Source organism: Symphalangus syndactylus, chromosome 11 (assembly GCF_028878055.3).
Source record: "Symphalangus syndactylus isolate Jambi chromosome 11, NHGRI_mSymSyn1-v2.1_pri, whole genome shotgun sequence".
Classification (NCBI taxonomy): Eukaryota; Metazoa; Chordata; class Mammalia; order Primates; family Hylobatidae; genus Symphalangus; species Symphalangus syndactylus.
The window spans coordinates 113,788,822-113,795,938 of record NC_072433.2 but is presented as its reverse complement, the minus strand read 5'-3'; the positions used below and the strand labels follow the sequence as shown (position 1 = coordinate 113,795,938).

The 7,117-nt window shown below is 44.9% G+C and overlaps 1 pseudogene; it reads left to right on the top strand.

Annotated features, from left to right (window-relative positions):
- The first annotated feature begins 577 nt into the window (after window positions 1-577).
- LOC134731857 (10 kDa heat shock protein, mitochondrial-like) lies at window positions 578-1,494 on the top strand (annotated as a pseudogene).
- The last annotated feature ends 5,623 nt before the right edge of the window (window positions 1,495-7,117 follow it).

The following is a 7,117-nucleotide window of genomic DNA, read 5'->3' as shown; positions in this document are numbered from 1 at the left end:
ATAAAAATACAAAAATTAGCTAGGAATGGTGGCACAAGTCTGTGGTCCCAGCTACTCGGGATGCTGAGGCGGGAGGATCACTTGAGCAGGGGAAGTCAGGATTCAAAGAAAGTCAAATACAATGTTCTCACTTATAAATGGGAGCTAATCCCAGCTACTCTGGAGGCTGAGGCAGGAGAATCGTTTGAACCCGGGAAGCGGAGTTTGTAGTGAGCGGAGATCATGCCACTGCACTCCAGCCTGGGCGACAGAGCAAGACTCCGTCTCAAAAAACAAACAAACAAAAAACAAAACAAATAGGTGGCAGCTAAATAATGTATATACATGGACATAGAGTGTGGGATACTATACTTTGGAGGGTTGGAAGACTGGGAGGGTGGGAAGGGGAGGAAGGATGAGAAGTTACTTAACGGGTACAAGTTACACTATTCGTGTGATGGTTACATTAAAACCCCAGACAATATACCCATGTAGCAAAACCTCACTTGTATCCCTTGAGTTTATACAAAAAAAGGAAAGAGGTCTCTCCTTGCGGAGCTGAACGAGAGCAGAGTACGAGGCTGCGGCGGAGGGAGTCATGTCGGGACAAACCTTTAGAAAGCTTCTTCCACTCTGACCGAGTATTGGTTGAACGGAGTACTGCCGAAACTGTAACCAAAGGAGGCATTATGCTTCCAGAAAAATCTCAAGGAAAAGTACTGCAAGCAAGAGTAGTCACTACTGGATAGGGTTCTAAAGGAAAGGGGAGAGATTCAACCAGTTAGCATGAAAGTTGAAGATAAAGTTCTTCTTCAAGAATATGGAGGCACCAAAGCAGTTGTAGATGACAAGGATTTTTTTTTTTTTTTGAAACAATCTCTCTCTGTCGCCCATGCTGGAGCGCAGTGGCGTGATCTCGACTCACTGCAACCTTCGTCTCCCGGGTTCAAGAGATTCTCCTGCCTCAGCCTCACGAGTAGCTGGGATTAGAGGCACCCGCCACCACGCCCAGCTAATTTTTATTTTTATTTTTAGTAGAGACGGGGTTTCACCATGTTTGTTGGCCAGGGTGGTCTTCAACTCCTGACTTCAGGCGATTCGCCCGCCTCAGCCTCCCAAAGTGCTAGGATTACAGGCGTGAGCCACTGTGCCCAGCAGGATTATTTCTTATTTAGAGATGGTGACATTCTTTTTCTTTTTTGAGACGGTCTCACGCTCTGTCGCCTAGGCTGGAGTGCAGTGGCGCGATCTCGGCTCACTGCAACCTCCGCCTCGGGTTCACGCCATTCTCCTGCCTCAGCCCCCCGAGTAGCTGGGACTACAGGTGCACGCCACCACGCCAGACTAATTTTTTGTATTTTTACTAGAGACGGGGTTTCACCGTGTTAGCCAGGATGGTCTTGATCTTCTGACCTCGTGATCCACCCGCCTCAGCCTCCCAAAGTGCTGGGATTGCAGGCGTGAGCCACCGCGCCCGGCCGAGATGATGACATTCTTGGAAAGCATGTAGACTGAAATAAGTCGCTACTGAAATGGCATCAATGTGAACTTGCCCATTCCACTGAAGTTCTGAAATCTTTCATCATGTAAATACTTTCCATATCTCTTTTTTTGACCGTGCCTGGCCAACAAAAGGTATTTTAAAGAAATCTAGGCGTTGTGACTCACCCCTGTAATCCCAGCACTTTGGGAGGCCAAGGCGGGCAGATCACGAGATCAAGAGATCGAGACCATCCTGGCCAACATGGTGAAACCCCGTCCCTACTAAAAATACGAAAATTAGCCGGGCGTGGTGGCGCTCGCCTGTAATCCCAGCTACTAGGGAGGCTGAGGTAGGAGAATCGCTTGAACCCGGGAGGTGGAGGTTGCAGTGAGCCAAGATCGTGCCACTGCACTCCAGCCTGGGCGACAGAGCAAGACCCTGTCTGAAAAAAAAAAAAAAAAAAGCTATTAAATTTGTTAGTTTTGTGATTAACTGTAATTTTGGGGGGCTTTTTAAAAAGGTAAGGTCTGAGTTAGTCATTCATGGAGAGCCTGAAAAGGTTAATTAGAAACAGCTGGAGGCAGGTAATGACCTTAAAACCCTAAACAGCACCCAGAACAGAAGCTAAGCACCCTCTGGATCGTCCCTGGGGATGCAGCAGGGAATGGTCCTCAGTGTCAGCTTGGGACTACAGATTCCTTCACCAGCAACTACAGCTACTGTGTGGATCCACACCACCCAAGACAGCAGCATCCCAGAGACGTGTGACCAAAATGGTCAGAGTGAGTAAGTGCCCCAAGGCAGGTATTAGGAGAAAGTGCAGAGGTGAAGGAGTCAGACACCAAGGAAGATAAGAATGAGGAATATAAAATTAGGACAGAGGAAAATGGTTTTGGATCAATTTCAGAGGTTTTAGTCATTGCCTAAAGATGAGCTTTACATTCTACTTATAGAAGATTGCTTGGTCAGGCTAGATGCTTTGGAATGTTTCAGAATGGAACATATCAGAGAGTATAAAAAGTTTAAAGGGGATTGATGTCAATGTCACAAAACAAGACAGAAATGAAAAGAGACAGGTGTCTGACCAACCCCCGACTCCCTCAAATGATTTGAGACTCAGTGATTTGAGAGAACAGATTGAGTCAGTAACACCTAATAAGTCTTAAAAATTGGTGTTTATGGCCGGGCATGGTGGCTCACGCCTGCAATCCCAGCACTTTGAGAAGCCAAGGTGGGCAGATCACCTGAGGTCGGTACAGTGGCGCTGATCCTGCAATCTCCCTGCAACCTCTGCCTCCCGGGTTTAAGTGATTCTTGTGTCTCAGCCTCCCAAGTAGCTGGAACTACAGGCCTGCCACCACGCCTAATTTTTGTATTTTTAATAGAGACGGGGTTTCACCATGTTGGCCAGGCTGGCCTCGAATTTCTAACCTCAGGTGATCCACCCGCCTCAGCCTCCCAAAGTGCTGGGATTACAGGCGTGAGCCACCACACCCAGCCTGGATATCAGCATTTAAAGGTAACTAATATAATGCTCTTTGGCCTGTAATCCCAGCACTTTGGGAGGCTGACGCTGGAGGATTGCTTGAGCCCAGGAGTTGGAGACCAGCCTGAGCAACATAGCAAGGCCTCATCTCTACTAAAAATAAAAAATAAATAAATAAAAATAAATTTAGCCGAGCATGGTGGCGCACACCTCTTGTTCCAGGTACTCAGGACTCTGAGGCAGGAGAATCGCTTGAACCCAGGAGGTGGAGGTTGTAGTGAGCGGAGATCGCCTCCCAAAGTGCTGGGATTACCTGTAAACCCGGCTACTTTTGAGGCTGAGGCACATGAATCGCTTCAACCGGGAGGCGGAGGTTGCAGCGAGCCGAGATCGTGGCCCTGCACTCCAGCCTGGGCATCGGAGTGAAACTCTGTCTGAATAATAATAATAATAATCGGCTGCGCGCGGGGACTCACGCCTGTAATCCCAGCACTTTGAGAAGCCGAGGCGGGCGGATCACCTGAGATCAGCAGTTTGAGACCAGCCTGGCCAACATGGTGAAACCCTGTCTCTACTAAAAATACAGAAATTAGCCGTTCGTGGTGGCAAGCGCCTGTAATTCCAGCTACTCAGAAGGCTGAGGCAGGCGAATCGCTTAAATCTGGGAGGCGGAGTTTGCCGTGAGCCGAGATCGCGCCATTGCACTCTAGCTTGGGCTACAAGAGCGAAACTCCATCTCAAAATAAAAAAAAAAAAAAAAAAAAAAAAAAAAAAAAAGAGCTAATTTATCTTTGGTAATAGTACATATCTATGTAAAATACTCTGTAGGAAGAGGTGTCCTTTTTGTGTCTTTACATTCCAAAATTTTTCACATCCAAATCGATGTGCTACACTATTCAAAAGATACACATCTCATTTGGTAAATGCATACAGAAAGCAAACAGCATCTTTAGGGCATGCCAAAACCTCCCAGGTATGTATCAGCTCCATCACTGACTGCTTGGACACTTTATTTTGTCAAAATGAAACTTGTATATTTTTATAATAAACAATTTAACTGTTTGTTTCTCAACCACTTAAAGCAAGGTGAAATGGTCTCCTCCCAAAGCTCAAAAATCTAATCTGCAGACACAAATTTACAGGATTTTCTTTTGTTCTGAAACAAAACGAAGTAGGGCCAACTCTGAAAATAGTGAAGATCTACTATATAAACTATTACAGTTATGATATCCAGTGAAAATTCTAGAAGAATATTGGATAGGTTTCACATTTCTAAACAGTTGGAATCCTTTTAGTTCCTTAATCAAATCCACTTAGCATCAGATCCTCAGGATATTCAAAGGAATTACCCAAAGGGAACAGAACAACAAAAGTAGGCTATTTAAGGTGATACTTAGGGACAGTATCAATTCCTCAAAACTCTTCAAAAATGGATTATTGATTTAAAACATCAAAGACATACTCTTTTCTGTTCTATGAATGTCCAGAAGAGGTGAGCAAAGTACAGCTGGAAGAGATAAAAGTTGCTTTTGACAGCAGGTGAACTTGTTGAAGAAAAAAAGTTAAAAGTTGCAGTTTTATGAATTTTTTCAAAGGATTTGTGTTTTAAGGTATATACTTTTTAGGTTCTGGTAGCCAAAAGACATTGTATCTGACAGTTAAATGAATTTGCTTTAGAAAAAGAAGTGATAGATCTTCCAGGAAATCTATTGTTCTTTTCTTTTCTTTTTTTCTTTATCTTTTTTTTTTTTTTTGAGACAAAGTCTTGCTCTGTCACCCAGGCTGAAGTGCAGTGGCACGATCTCGGCTCACTGCAAGCTCCGCCTCCCAGGTTCATGCCCTTCTCCTGCCTCAGCCTACCGAGTAGCTGGGACTACAGGCGCCCACCACCACACCCAGCTAAATTTTTTTGTATTTTTAGTACAGACGGGGTTTCACACGTTAGCCAGGATGGTCTTGATTTCCTGACCTTGTGATCCGCCCGCCTTGGCCTCCCAAAGTGCTGGGATTACAGGCGTGAGCCACTGCGCCGGGCCTGTTCTTTTCTTAACAAGGTCAATTTTCAAAAATGCTGGAAACACAGAGAAAACCACAACAATGTGGAGGGAATCTTTCAGGTACTGCAAGTGGAACAAATGGCTCTCCCAGAGGGTACTTTTCATTGGGATGTATATCCTATTAGGGGTGATACCTCAGCAGAGTAATGTGCTTAGCATCACTCAGGCAGGAATCTCACTGGCCATAAACATTTCAGAAATACACATTTAAGCCAGCCTTGACCAGGAGCCAAGACAATACACTAATCCACTTGGACAGCTGAGAGGGTGAAGTTGGGTCAGAGATAAGTAGCACCAGCTGAATGCTCATAGCTCACCTACAACCTGACAAGCCCAAGTATGGGGGTGTCCAGTTGGCACAGGTGTTCTTGTTGAGCTGGCTGAAGGCTTAACAACCCCATGATCCAAACTCTGTTACTGTAACTACACTTATCCCTGACACTTCATATTTGCCAAAAAGAATAAATTTTCTAAATTCATGCATAATGGCAGAAATAAAATCCTCAGTGCTTTAAAATAATGTTAAGTTTCTTCTGGGTTCTCTTTTTATTTATTTATTGCCATGATCTTCATGAACATTTGTGTTCTCTTTCTTTTCTTTTCTTTTCTTTTCTTTTCTTTTCTTTTCTTTTCTTTCTTTCTTTCTTTCTTTCTCTCTCTTTCTTTCTCTTTCTTTCTTTCTTTTCTTTTTTTTTTTTTTTCGTTTTTTTGAGACAGAGTCTCACTCTGTCACCCAGCCTGGAGTGCAGTGGTGCAATCTTGGCTCACTGCAACCTCTGCCTCTGAGGTTCAAGCAATTCTCCTGTCTCCACCTCCTGAGTTGCTGGAAATACAGACACATGCCACCACGCCTGGCTAATTTTTGTATTTTTGGTAGAGACAGATTTTCACGATGTTGGCCAGGCTGGTCTCGAACTCTTGACCTCAGGTGATGCCCCCGCCTCAGCCTCCCGAAGTGCTGGGATTACAGGCATGAGCCACCGCACCTGGCCGACATGGGTTTTCATTTCATTTATTCAATGAGCATTTATTTAGTGCCTCCTATGTTTCAGGGTTTTCCTTATGGTTAAGCCAACCAGGAAAGAGAGCTGCCAACACTGGCCATATTCGATTTCCTTTCAAGTGAACAAATACCCAAAGGTGTTGGCAGTTTAGAGTTGATTTTTTTTTTGTGGCAGCTGCCAGCAGCAAGGAAACAAAAGTATTATAGCCCACTGGTGAAAGATGGAAGTAACGGCTTGGGTTCAGGAAAAAATGCAAGTTTATGGACCAACAACATAAAAAAGCGAAAATTATTTAGCCAGTTATGCAATATTTTAAGATGTAAAGTAATATGAAAGTATAATTTAGATAGAACACTTTTGTGCTGTCAAAATAGTAATGCAGCTGGGAGTAGTGGCTCATGCCTGTAATCCCAGCACTTTGGGAAGCTGAGGTGAGCAGATCACTTGAGGTCAGGAGTTTGAGACCAGCCTGGCCAACATGGTGAAACCCTGTCTCTACTAAAAATACAAAAAATTAGCTGGTCATGGTGGTGCATGCCTGTAATCCCAGCTACTTGGGAGGCTGAGGCAGGAAAATCGCTTGAACCCAGGAGGCAGAGGTTGCAGTGAGCCAAGATCGTGCTCCAGCCTGGGCAACAAGAGTGAAACTACATCTCAAAACACACACACACACACTAGGAATGGATTTGAAAATTCAAGTATTATGATTATTAGTTTAATACCTTCTAGTTACTCTTTATTTCTAGTGAAGCAGCCAGCATGCTTTCTACTAGAAGTGACAGAGGGCCGGGCGCGGTGGCCCAAGCCTGTAATCCCAGAACTTTGGGAGGCCAAGGCGGGCGGATCACGAGGTCAGGAGATGGAGACCATACTGGCTAACACGGTGAAACCCCGTCTCTACTAAAAATACAAAAAATTAGCCGGGCGTGTTAGCGGGCGCCTGTAGTCCCAGCTACTCGGGAGGCTGAGGCAGGAGAATGGCGTGAACCCGGGAGGCGGAGCTTGCAGTGAGCCGAGATTGTGCCACTGCACTCCAGCCTGGGGGACAGAGCGAGACTCCGTCTCAAAAAAAAAAAAAAAAAAAAGAAATGACAGAAACTCAAAACAG